Below are 14,554 nucleotides of genomic sequence, written 5' to 3'. Positions count from 1 at the left end.
AATCCTGAGGGATAAAAAGTTGGAGGCATCACATTTCCTTATTTCAAACTATATTACAAAGCTATAGCAATGAAAACGGTACAGTACTGCATAAAAACTGATAGATGAATGAATAGAAGAAAATTGGGAACCCAGCAATATATATGCAGTCAACTAATATTTAACAGGGAGCTAAAACTACTCCATGGAGAAAAAAATATAGTCTCTTCAATAAATAGTATTAGGAAAAGTGGATATTCACATGCAAAAGAATGAAACTAGACCCCTTTCTTTTAACACAAAGGTTAACTTAAAATGTATAGTGTAAGTAAGACCTGACACTATGAAACTCTTGGAAGAAAAGTTTAAGGAGAAAGCTCCTTGACATTGGTCATGGGAACAATGTTTTGGATATGACACAAGCAATAAAAACAAAATTAAATAAGTAAGACTATATCCTATCAAAAACCTTCTACATAGCAAAAAGCAATATACAAAATGTAAAGACAACCTACAAAATTGGAGAAAGTATTTATATTTTCAAACCATAGCCAAAAAGAGCAAAAAATTTAAAAAGGCAACCAAACAAAAATAATCTACCCAAAGGACCTGGATAGAAACTTTTTCAAAGAAAATATTCAAATAACCAATAAGTATATGAAAAAGTGCTCAAAATAACTAATCATGAGAGAAGTATAAATCAATGTCACAATACACAATAAGATACTAACTCATAAATGTTAGGATGAATATTATCAAAATGACAAGAGAAAACAATTGCTGGAGAGGATGTGGAGAAAAGTAACCCCTGTGCATTGTTGGTAGGAATGTAAATTGATGCAGCCACTATAGAAAACAGTATGGAGGATTCAAAATTTTAAAAGTAGAACTGCTGTAAGATCTATCAATTCTACTTCTGGGTATATGAAGGAAATAAAAGAGCTATCTTGAAGAGATATTTGCACCCCCACATTTACGTAATATTATTTGCAATAGTTAAGACATGAAAACAACCTAAATGTTCATTGAGGAATGAATAGAAGAGGAAATTGTGACTATATATATATATATATATATATATATCCAAAAAAGAAGGAACTTCTTTATTTGCAGCAATACAGATGAAGTACGAGGGCATTATACTAAGAGATTTAAGTCAAACAGAGGAAGACAAGTACCATATGAGCTCACTTAAATGTGGAATCTTACAAAAAACAAACTCACAGAAACAGAAAATATATGAGGCATTTACCAGAGGCTGGGGTGTAGAAGAAAGATATAAGAATCCCATTATAAGATTAACAAATTCTGAGTATGTACTGTGCATCATGTTGACTACAGTTAACAATACTATACTGCATATTTGAAAATTGACAGTACATCTCCTGACAAGAAAAAAATGTACAAGATGATGGATATTAAACTAAAATTATTCTAGTAAACACTTCATAATATATACAAGTATCAAATTATATTTTACACTTTAAACTTATACAATATTATATGCTAATTATATCTCAATAAAATTAGAATAAAAGTGCCATTAAACTAACACCTAAATAAAAGAAACCAAAATTCTAGGTATACATTTTTAAAAATTATGTGCAAAATATGTATGGTGAAATCTACAAGACACAGATTTTCAAAAATTTATATAAATAAAAATATAGCATTTTCATGGAAAATACTCAATAGTTATGTCTGGATGTTATGCAATTCTAATCAAATTCCAAGTAAAAATGAATCACATTTGACTCAAAAATTGTATGGAAAAACAGAGAAAGCACAATGGCCAAAACAAAAGAACAAAGATTGAGGGCTCATACTACCTGATTTTAGGCAACATAAATCTACAGTAATCAAGACAATGTGATATTGAACAAATGATTAATGCATATATCAGTGGAAGAGATCAGGAAGCCAAAAATAAATTCACACATATATGTATTAAAAAGATACAAAAGCAATTCAATCAACATAGAAGTGTTTTCACTAAAATGACAAATATTAATAAACATCCCAAGTCAAAAAAAGAAAAAAAACAAATGCAACTAAAGCTAGACACACACCTCACATCATATACAAAATTTACCACAAAATGGATCCCAGTTACCAAACATGTTAAAACACACACACACACACACAGAGGTAAAGACATTTGAAGCCCTGCCTTGGCAAAATTTTCTTAGTTAAAACATCATCTTTGATCAACTTTAAAACTTCTGCTTTTTACTTATGCAAAAGTGTGAAAGAGAATATCTGCAATTCACATATTAGACAAAGAATTAACAGAACAGAAAAGAACTCTCAACAGATAATAATTTTTTGAAAAGCCAATAAAAATGCTCAGACCTGGTGCACTGGGAAGACCCAGAGGGATTGGGTAGAGAGGGAGGTGGGAGAGGGGATCGGGATGGGGAATACATGTAAATCCATGGCTGATTCATGTCAATGTATGACAAAACCCCCTACAGTATTGTAGAGTAATTAGCCTCCAACTAATAAAAATAAATGAAAAAAGAAAAAAGTGTGTAAAAATTTGGATAGACACTTCACTAGGTAAAGTATGTGAAGTCGCTCAGTCCTGTCTGACTCTTTGAGACCCCATGGGCACCAGGCTCCTTCGTCCATGGGATTTTCTAGGCAAGAGTACTAGAGTGGGTTGCCACTTCCTTCTCCAGGGAATCTTCCCGACTCAGGGATCGAACCCAGGTCTTCCGCATTGTAGACAGACACTTTACCATCTGAGCCACCAGGAAAGTCCAGGTAAAGTATATGGATAGCAAATTGCCACATGAAAGTTGTGCAGCACAATTAATCGTTGTGTGCATGCTAAGTCACTTTAGTTGTGTCTTGACTAAACCCACCAGGTTCCTCTGTTCATGGGGATTCCCCAGGCAAGAATACTGGAGTGGGTTGCCATGCCTTTCTTATGTCTTAGGACCTGTGTCTCTTGCGAATCCTGCATTGGCAAGTGGGTTGTTTACCACTAGTGGCAACTGGGAAGCCCCAATTAGGAAAATGGAAATTAAATCACAAGAAGATAGCATTCCAAACCTATTGGAATGTCTAAAATTAAAAAAAAAAAAAAGAACAAGCAAACAACAACAACAACAACAACAAAAAAAAAAAAACAAGGAAAAAAGTCTGAATACCAAACTGTAAAGACAGGGAACAACTGGAAGTCTCTCTTTCCTAATGGGAATGAAACAATGATATAGTCAGTTTGGAAAACCATTTGTCAGTTTCTTATATTGTTACATATGCATATTTTACATAATACAATATATATATTACATATGCTTACAATCTCACTTCTAGTTATTTGCCCAAGAGAAATAAAAACTTATGTTCATATAAAAACTTGTATGTGAATATTTATAGCAGCTTTAATATCAATCAGTTAAAAGTGGAAACACTTGTAACTGCATCAACTGATGACTATATAAACAGTGATAACTTCACATGATAGAAAGATTCTCAATAAGAAAAGGAAATAATTAATTATACACAAAACATCACATATAACTCTCAAATGCCTTATACTAAGTGAAAGAGTCTGACTCAGAAAGCTACATACTATATAACACAATTTATATAGCATTTTTGTGAAAGCTAAAACTGTAAGGATAGAACGTTATCAGTGGTTGTCAGAGGCTGGCATGTTGGGAAGGGTTGACTAGAAAGATATAGGATGGAATTGCTCTCCTTGACGAAGCTTCTGTATCTTGATTTTGCCTTTCATATGCATTTTTCAAGTTCATAAAACTGTATACTAAAAAAGATGAATTTTACTCAACATAAGTTATCCTTCAGTAAATAAGACTTCAAAATAGAATGCAATATTACAAAAAAAAAAAAAAAAAAAACAGCCAAAACCCAACTCTGGCATTCAATCAGTGCAATGCAGTCATATCACAAATATTATTAAGGAACCTCTAGTAGGAAAAATTATTATCCTTTACTCTACATAGAAAAAATATTTTCACCTTCTGCTTTTATCCTACTTTATTAGTTAGAATAGAAATAAAATGTTAAGAGCTATTTCAGGTTGTTTAAATATAAAAATGGTTTCTTCTCAAATACAAGTCAAATATAGTTGATACCTGTATAATTGAAGAGGCAGCTATATCTTTAATAATTTTGTTGGCAAATCATAGGTAACTTGTTAAAAGTGTATATGGAAATTCTAAGTGAGTGATTTGGTTTATAAAACAAAGCAAGCTCAACTTGCAGTCCCTTTCCTTTGCATTTGAGAGAATTTTGTATTGTTTGGATAAAAACATCTTTGCCCTTATAGGGTTATTTCTGATTGGTCTCTAGGGACTATGGATTGCACATTTCCTTCTCTCAGAAAATCACCATTTTACCAATTGATCACATAAAACCATCTTAACTATCTCACAAGTCACAAACAATACATCAACTTCCACACAAATTATATTGCTTGACATTACTTTCTATTGAATTTCTTCTTTGCCTTATTTAAAAAAAAAGAGAGAGAGAAATCAATTAACATCAGTTAAGGCAAAGCCATGGATCATAAGCAAATGGCCATAACTGAAGACTGAACTCTCACAAGGAAAAATAGGCTCTTTGAAAATTAAAATGGAATGCTATAAAACAAATATAACTAAGGCTTGTTCAACAAGTTGAAAGCTGAAAGATGGCACTGGAACTGACAAAATGTTTCTTATACACAAATGATGAACCATTGAAATTATGCAATATTTCCTATGGCTGAAACATTCTAGAGCTTTAAAATAAAGTGCTTAAGTTAAAAATAAAATCCCACTAATGATTTTAATCCTACAGGGAATATCCTGTGATAACCTATAATGGAAAAGCATCTGAAAAAGAATATATATAACTGAATCACTTTGCTGTAAACTAGAGTCTAACACAACACTGTAAATCAACTACACTTCAATTAAAAAAAAATTCTAGGAGGGGAGTAAGCAAGAAGTCTTCATGGAGGAAGTGGCATTCAGTGTGAGGACTTAGATGTGATAGTAGGCAGGGGAAGTAGGAGTGGCTGGACTGGGAAGTTGGTGGGGGTGAAGGTGAGGGGCAGTACATTGTCCCCTGAGTATTAGAAAAAATAATTCTATTTATAAGAAAGTGGAATTATTTTTTAACTCTCCAATAATTCTGTGAATATCCTTTAAGATTGTGTTTTTCTAACTGAATTTCTGAATCTTTTTTTCATTTAAACTCTGTAAGATTTAAATTTACATGCATTTCAACTAGTAAAATTAGACTAGTTGAACTAGTTTTCAATAAGTAGAAAAAAACAGTAAACCTATTAAAATCCTTACATAGAAATCTCTAAAATCAAAACAAAACAAAACCAAAAAGTGTCTAAATCTGGTCAGATTCTTTATATTTAATATATGAAAATGGAAATTCCATGAACAAAGGCATAATTTGTTAAAAATTTTGTAAAGTCCAAGGAGATGAATTATCTCTATGTTACAGAATTTCCAAATGAGAATTGTATATATATATATATATATGTGTGTGTGTGTGTGTGTGTAATTTTGCACTGAAAGTTTTGAGAAACAAAGATAACTGGCATATTTCCTAATCTAATATGCACTATTTTAATGCACAGCAAACCTAACACAACTATTATGACAAAATTTCTCTTTTGTTTCAGTGAAAATGAAAAGTGAAAGCGAAAGTTGCTCAGTCGTGTCCAACTCTTTGTGACCCCATGTACTATACAGTCCATGAAATTCTCCAGACCAGAATACCAGAGTGGGTAGCCTTTCCATTCTCCAGGGGATCTTCCCAACCCAGGGATCGAACCCAGGTCTCCTGCATTGCAGGCGGATTCTTTACCAGCTGAGCCCCAAAGGAAGCCCAAGAATACTGGAGTGGGCAGCCTATCCTTTCCCCAGCAGATCTTCCTGACCCAGGAATCGAACTGTGGTCTCCTGCATTGCAGGCAGATTCTTTACCAACTGAGCTATGAGGGAAGCCCCTTCACATATTATATTTTCTGTTGTGCTGTGCTTGGTTGCTTAGTTGTGTTTGACTCTTTTCAGCACTAGGGACTGTAGCCCGCCAGGCTCCTCTGTCCATGGGATTCTCCAGGCAAGATTATTGGAGTGGATTGTCATGCCCTTCTCCAGAGAATCTTCCCATCCCAGGGTTCAAACCCAGGTGTTCCACATTGCAGGCAGATTCTTTACCAACTGAGCCACCAGGGAAGCCCATATTTTCTGTTAGTGCCCAATATTTCTCCTTCATCACATCTGTTATAGCCATACTGAATTTCTTTTAGTCTAACAAATGTTTTACTCTTTTTGACTTACAGCTTTCATACATGTGGTTCTCTCTGGCTAGGAGATCTCAACTCTCCACTCCCACACCCAATACCAGCTACATTTTGCTAAATCCTTTGGAACTTTTACTCCAACTCACTCTGCTAAAATATGGCTTCTTGCGGGAAAAATTTTATTGCTAGAGTGTGTTAACTCCTTTGTTATACATTTTTATAGCTAATGCTTCCCTTTCTTTTAAACACGCCTCACACTTGTAGTGATTTGTAAATGACTATATCTCCCATTTGAGTTTTTACTTTATGAGAAGTATCTCTAGTGTTTACAGCAGAATTCTCACGTAGTAATTGTTCATTAATATTTGTTGAATGAAAGAATAAATGGATGGTGCACAATAAATAACATTTTACTAATTGCTGTGGAATCTTAAGGAGTGGGACTATGTCAGTTAAAGAAAATGTATGAGATATAAGAAGTTTATTAACAAAAGCAAAAAGCAATAAACACACATAGGAGCCATTCGGAAAACACTTATCAGAAAAAAAAATTGCCTATAGGAGAGGGTTTAAGTAGAAAAATGGTGATACCTAAGGGTGAAATTTAGATTTGAGACAGAGTCTGTATCACATAGAATGCTGTTATAAACCATATAAGTTTGTCATTTGGTTTGAAAGAGATGGGAGGTCATATCATGAGGTAGGGAGTGACAAGATCAAGGTTGCAAATTAGGAAAAAATATTGTAGGATCATCTAGATCTGGGGAAATATCAAAGCAGTTATGCTATTATTGTGTCACTCACTCTTACTCTATGACTCAGATTATACCCAGTTTATAGAAATTAGGAATGGGCCATGGCATTAGTTACCTATTGATGATTCTGCTACTGCTGTTAGTTTTAGCTAATATTCACTCAGCACTTACTTAGAGGTCCAGAAATATTTTATGACCTGTATGTGTATTATGTATATGACAAAAATAATTCTTTAAAACGATTTTGAGATATGATCTCTTATTATCCTCACATTTCAGAGGATAAACATGAATCTCTGAGAGGTTATTTAACTTGTCCAAGGTATGCAGGAGATGTGAAGGTATATTGAAATCCATTTTTTTTTTTGGGAAGGGTATTTACATGATTCAATAAAGAGTAATGTCTGATGGACATAAGGTAAGCAAGTTTTGAAGAAGGGAATGGAGAAGGAAATGGCAACTGGAGAAGGAAATGACAACCCACTCCAGTGTTCTTGCCTGGAGAATTCCATGGACAGAGAAGTCTGGCAGGTTGCAAAGAAGGGTTACAAAGAATCAGACACAACTGAGTGACTAACACACACTCATAAGCAAGCTTTATCCTGGGTATGGGTGGTAACTACCATTCCATGCTACCAGAGTGACAGACACTTTCTGATTTACCTAATATTCTAATAGGATGTAATTGAATGCATATACTATTGATATTAAGGGCTTATTCATTGCTTCATTTTTCCTTTGTTCCTTTTATAATAGGCAGTACTAAACACAGTTTGTACTTTTTTCTTACATTCCACATTTACTGCCATGCATCTCAGCATTACACAATCCTGACTGAGTATCAATAATTAAGTACATGCTTATTTACAATGAATTATATTTCATAACCAGGACTTTATATTCACTTGCAGATAGGATAACTTTTAGATTAGTATTTCTGAAATGCACTGGGATATTAATGGGTCTCTGCTGCATGTTTGTACAAAGAATCTAATTAGTTTAATACACACTGGCTTGAATAAAAATGAATCAGATTTCTTTACATCACACCTTTTCAGAAATACTTAGTATGTAAAGATGTATATATACATATTTGTGTATTTATGTGTGTATGTGTATGGGCTTCCCAGGTGGTGCTGGTAGTAAAGAACTCAGCTGACAATGCAGGAGATGCAGGAGATGTGGGTTCAATCCCCTGGGTCAAGAAGATCCCATGAATGAGGGCATGGCAATCCACTCCAGTATTCTTGCCTAGAGAATCACATGGACAGAGGAGCCTGGTGGGCAGCAGTCCATGGGGTCACACAGAGGACATGACTGAAGCGACTTAGCATGCATGCATATAAATGTGCAGAAATGAATAAAATGATGGTTTTTAAAGATACTAAAAATATTGTGGAATTTGGTTTTATATATCATTGGTTATCTTTGAAAAAATACTTTCAAGAGATCAGTGAGCATATAAACAAAACTGTAGTAAATAGAGGTAGTAGTATAGCATGATTTGGAGAAATAACAGAAATCAGAAACAATAATATTTTATTATTGGACTACTGTAGGTGTTGTTCATATTGTTTTAAAGCTGAAGAGACATTATCATATTTGAAAATCATAAGGTACCACTTGAGGAGAGACTAAAATCACAGTGAGTGAGTGGGTAGGCAGATAACTGGTGGATAAAAATTAAGAGATAATAAGAATGTGGTCAAGAGTACACAAGAAAAAGTAGAGTTGCAGTTTCTAAAATGAAAAGAAAGAAAGTGAAGTCGCTCAGTTGGGTCTGACTCTTTGTGACCCCATGGACTGTAGCCTACCAGGCTCTTCCATCCATGGGATTTTCCAGGCAAGAGTACTGTACAGAAGAGGGCATACAACCTATATGTTCAACTTAACATTTACTTTTATTTATTTTTTTTTTAGTTGGAGGCTAATTACTTCACAACATTTCAGTGGGTTTTGTCATACATTGATATGAATCAGCCATAGAGTTACACGTATTCCCCATCCCGATCCCCCCTCCCACCTCCCTCTCCACCCGATTCCTCTGGGTCTTCCCAGTGCACCAGGCCCGAGCACTTGTCTCAAGCATCCCACCTGGGCATACTAACACATATATATGGAATTTAGAAAGATGGTAACGATAACCCTATATGCAAAACAGAAAAAGAGACACAGAAGTACAGAACAGACTTTTGAACTCTGTGGGAGAAGATGAGGGTGGGATGTTTCAAAAGAACAGCATGTATATTATCTATGGTGAAACAACTTAACATTTATAAAGTGAAAACTAATATAACCGCATCCTGGTCGAGAAATAGAATATTGCCAGTACTTCAGAAGCTTCACATTCACCCTCACTCATCCAAATAAGCTTCTCTCCTACTTAGAGAAAACAAGAAGCCCAATTTTCATAATAATCATGCACTTTCTTTCATTATAGGTTAATTATTTATGTACATATCACTATATAACCCAGATTATTTTTTCTATCTTTGAAACGTATATAATGGGGATCATACATTATGCACTGTTTTGTGTTTGTCTTACTTTGCTTAGGATTATGCTTATGAAATTCACCCGTATTCCATATAGCTTCAGTTCTTCTATTTCCATTGCTCTATAATGTTCTGTTTGCCAGTTATACTACTGACGGATACTTGGATTATTTCCATTGTTGGCTGGAAGAAGAATTCACTAGAGAGTTGCAAGTTTAGTTTTATCTAAGATATTATCAGGGTCTATAGCCCAGAAAACAACCTCTCAAATAACTCTGAGAAAATGTTCAGAGAAACATGGTTTTCAGGAAAATTTTATATTTTTTTTCAGAACAAAGGACATCAAGCATGACAGGGATATATTCTTTCAAGATTTTAGAAGAAACAGATTAGCATGAACACACTGAGTTAGCATTACGTTGGCATTTGGGAAAGGAATCTTATCTTCCAAGGTGTACTAGAACCAGCATAGCAAGAAAGGAGGAGTTTAGCTTCAAAGTGGACATTATCTGGATACTGCATTCTCTTGTTCCACTAGGTGGAGCTAGTGGTAAAGAACCTGCCTGCCAATGCAGAAGACTTAAGAGACTCAGGTTCAACCCCCGGGTCTGCAAAATCCCCTGGAGAAGGGAATGACAACCCACTCTAGTATTCTTGCCTGGAGGATTACGTAGACAGGGGAGCCTGGCAGGCTACAATCCATAGGGTCGCAGAGTCAGACACGACTTAGCATGCAATTTGACCTGTTTGTTCAGGTCAAATCATGCATAATAAGCCAGAATGGTTTCCTCATACTTATTTCAATATGTGAAAATTTCTTCCATCATCATGCTGCTTATTGTGAAAAATGACACCATGTAGATACTAATATATTTCCCAGTGCATATGAGAGTTTTTAAAATATTTTCTTCTTAGTGAGATGACTGGATAACAGGATCTGTGTATCTTGGGGTGATTAATGACCAATTATCTCACACAATGTGCCAATTGATATGCCAGTCATTGCTATATGAAATATCTCATTGCAGCACGTCCCTGTTAGCATCTGATATAGACTGGCTTCACAATTTTTGTCAGTCTAATAGAAATGCAGTGCTATTTTTTGTTAGTTTGAATTTGTATTTGCCTGATCACTTATCTGTATGCAGGTCAGAAAGCAGCAGTTAGGACTGGACATAGAATAGCAGACTGGTTACAAATAGGGAAAGGAGTACATCAAGGCTGTATATTGTCACCTTGCTTATTTAACTTATATGCAGAGTACATCATGAGAAACACTGGGCTGGATGAAGCACAAGCTGGAATCAAGATTGCTGGGAGAAATATCAATAACCTCAGATATGCAGATGACACGACCCTTATGGCAGAAAGTGAAGAAGAAAAAAAAAGAGGAAAAAAAAAAAAGAAAGTGAAGAACTAAAGAGCCTCTTGATGAAAGAGGAGAGTGAAAATGCTGGCTTAAAAATCAACATTCAGAAAACAAAGATCATGACATTTGGTCCCATGTCTTCATGGCAAATAGATGGGGAAACAGTGGAAACAGTGGCAGACTTTATTTTTTTGGGATCCAAAACCACTGCAGATGGTGACTGCAGCCATGAAATAAAAAAGAACGCTTACTCCTTGGAAGAAGAGTTCTGACCAAGCTACACAGCATATTAAAAAGCAGAGACATTACTTTGCCAACAAAGGTCCATCTAGTCAAAACTATGGTTTTTCCAGGAGCCATGTATGGATGTGAGAGTTGGACCATAAAGAAAGCTGAGCACAGAATAATTGATGCTTTTGAACTGTGTTTCTGGAGAAGACTCTTGAGCGTTCCTTGGACTTCAAGGAGATCCAACCAGTTAATCCTAAAGGAAATCGGTCCTGAATATTCATTGGAAGGACTGATGCTGAAGCTGAAACTCCAATACTTTGGAGTAGATGTGAAGAGCTGACTCATTTGAAAAGACCCTGATGCTGGGAAAGATTGAAGGTGGGAGGAGAAGGGGACAACAGAGGATGAGATGGATGGATGGTATCACCAATTCTATGGACATGAGTTTGAGTGCACTCCGGGAGTTGGTGATGGACAGGGTGACCTGGTGTGTGGCAGTCCATGGGGTTGCAAAGTGTCGGACATGACTGAGCGACTGAACTGAACTGAACTGATCACTTATGAAGTTGAGTACATTTTCCCTAGTTTATTGGCTATTTGGATTTCCTTTTTTATGAAACATTGATTCTAGGAGTTTTGCTCATATTTCTATAGAGCTGTCTTTTTGCCTTTGTAGGAGTTACTTTCATGTTTTGCATATTAATCCTTTGTTGATTTTATATGTTACCAATAACTCTACCAAGCCTGAGCTTGTACTTTACTCATTTTATGATATAACTTGATGAACAGATGCTCTTGATTTTTAATGATGGTGAATCTAGCAACATTTTGTATTATGTGTGTGTGTGTGTCTTGTTTAAGAAATCCTTGCCTGCCTTGTGATCATTAAGAAATTATTTTTTAGCACCTAAACTTTTCAAAATTTTACTTTTCAGATTTGAGATTTTAATCTACCTGCACTTCATTGCTGTGTCTGATTACATGTTGGAGTCCTTTTTGTGTGTATATGAATTGCCCTAGAAGCATTTACTGAAAAATACATTATTTCCCCCTAGTTTTTATTCAAAATGCACCATACATGTGTCCATATATGTAAGAATATGCTTCTGGATAGAGTTGTATTCTATCCTACTGGTCTATCTCTGTGTAATTATCACACTGTCTTAATTACTATAGTTTTGTAATGAGTATCAGTATATAGCAAGATTGCATCTTCCATATTGTTCTCCTTTTTTGATAAAGACTTAGCTGTTCTTGACCCATGGCATATCCTGTTAAACTTTAGAATCGGATTTTCACTTCTGCAAGGAAGTTTTATTGGAAGATATATGATATTGCATGGAATTTATACATAAATTTGGGAAACAATTGACATTTTTATAGTACTGAGATTTCCTGGCAAATATATGATACAGCTCCAATTGAGTTATGTCTGAATTTTACTAATAAGAGAAAAAATTTCCTTCTAGAGGCTTTCACTTTTAAAGATATCCATACATGCTTGGCATCTGAATGTTATTTTGAAAGCTTTCTTTTAAGTTGCATATTTTGTTTGTTGCTAGCAAGTCTGCAATTTATACTTAAATTGATTTTTATTGATTTTTATCCACCAACCTTGACAAAGTCTTATTAATTATAATAGAATTTATAAATACAAATTCTGTGTCATCCTTTTTTCCAGTTCTCATGCTTTTCTTTTTCTTTGCCTACTTCAGTTGTTAGCACATCCAGTGCAAAGTAGAATGGAAACAATGGTGGTAGCTATCCTTGTATTGTTAAAAATATGAAAGGTAGAATTTTCAATATATATTTACATTTATTAAGTTTATTGTATAATGATCTTGTATCTTGCAATCTTGTTCTAATATTAATAGTTTTTTAGTTGATTCTTTAGATTTTTCTGTACAAAAATCATGTCATCTGCAAATATAGTTTTACTTCTTCTTTTCCAATTTGTATGTTTTTATTTCATTTTCTTGTCTACTTTTTCTGGCTACAACCTGCAGTACAATGTTGAATAGAAGTAGCAAAAGTAAGCATCTTGTTTAATTCCTGAATCTAAGAAGAAAACATTCAGTGTTTTGACATTAAGTATACTGTTTCTAGTGGGATTTTTGTTGATACCATGTATCAGGGACATGAAGCTGCTTTGTGTTCCTACTTGATTGAGTCTTATTTTCATGAAAGAGTGCTAGACTTCCTCAAATGCTTTTCTGCAACTATTGAATTGATCGGATGATTTTTGTTCTGAATTCTGTTATTATGATAAATTCCATTAATTGATTTATTGAAAAATAAACCAACTTTGCATTCCTTGGGTAAGTTCCACTTTATCATGGTAAAAATCCTTTGTATTTGCTGCTGGATTCAGTTGGCTAATATTTCATTGAAAATTTTTGCACCTATTTTTCATAGGGAATATTTATCTGTAGTTTTCTTGTGATATATTTGTCTGGGTTTGGAATCATTACTGGACTCATAGAATGAGTTAAGAAATCTTCTGTACTATTTACTGTAAGATTTTGTGACAGATGGGTAGTCTTCTTTTAAAGTTTTTGATGTGCTGTGCTTAGTTGCCCAGTCGTGTCCAACTCTTTGCGACCCCATGGATTGCAGCTCACCAGGTTCCTCTGTCCACAGGGATTCTCCAGGAAAGAATACTAGTGTGGGTTGCCATGCCCTTCTCCAGGGGAGAGAATTCAGCAATAAGACCATCTTCACCAAGGCTTTATTGGTAGGAATATTTTACATGACTAATTTAAGCTCTTTACTTATAAATCTGGTCAGATGTTCTATTTCTTCTTGAGTTAGAATCAGTAGTTTGTATCTTTCTGAAAAGTAGAATTTTTAATCTAGGATATATATTTTTATTTTTTAATAAAAATAATTGTCATCAAATTACTGTTTTAAAAATTTACAGTGTGTGCAGTTCAGTGGATTTTAGTACCTTAGCAATGATGTGCAACCTCTCACCACAATCTAATTCTGGAACTTTTACATCAACCAAAAAAGAACACCTGCACCTGATATTAATGGTAATCCCTCAAACCTACTTAACTTATCAGAGCCTAAAGTTATCCTGTGCCTTTTCTTTCTTCTTGGAAAATCAACTATCCCAGTGTAACTTAAACTCTATCAAAAACACCTCCCAGCTTGTAAGCTATTTCTTTTATGTCTTTCTTTCTCATTCTCTCTTTTCAAGATAAAAAATTACTAGTATAAGTCAGTGTTTATTTCATCTCACAAATTTATGATATCCTTTAAGCTGCTTCTGATTCCTTTTATCTCAGACCTTCTACCTGGGTTCACTTTCCTTTAGAATGTCTTTTAATGTTAATTAGAAAACTATATCCTACAGTTTTAATTTTTGTGAAATGTGTTTATGTCATTCTTATTGTTAAAACATATCCTTACTTGGTCAGAACCGAATTATTGACTTTCT

Source organism: Cervus elaphus, chromosome X, assembly GCF_910594005.1.
Source record: "Cervus elaphus chromosome X, mCerEla1.1, whole genome shotgun sequence".
Taxonomy (NCBI): Eukaryota; Metazoa; Chordata; class Mammalia; order Artiodactyla; family Cervidae; genus Cervus; species Cervus elaphus.
This window is presented reverse-complemented; position numbering follows the sequence as displayed.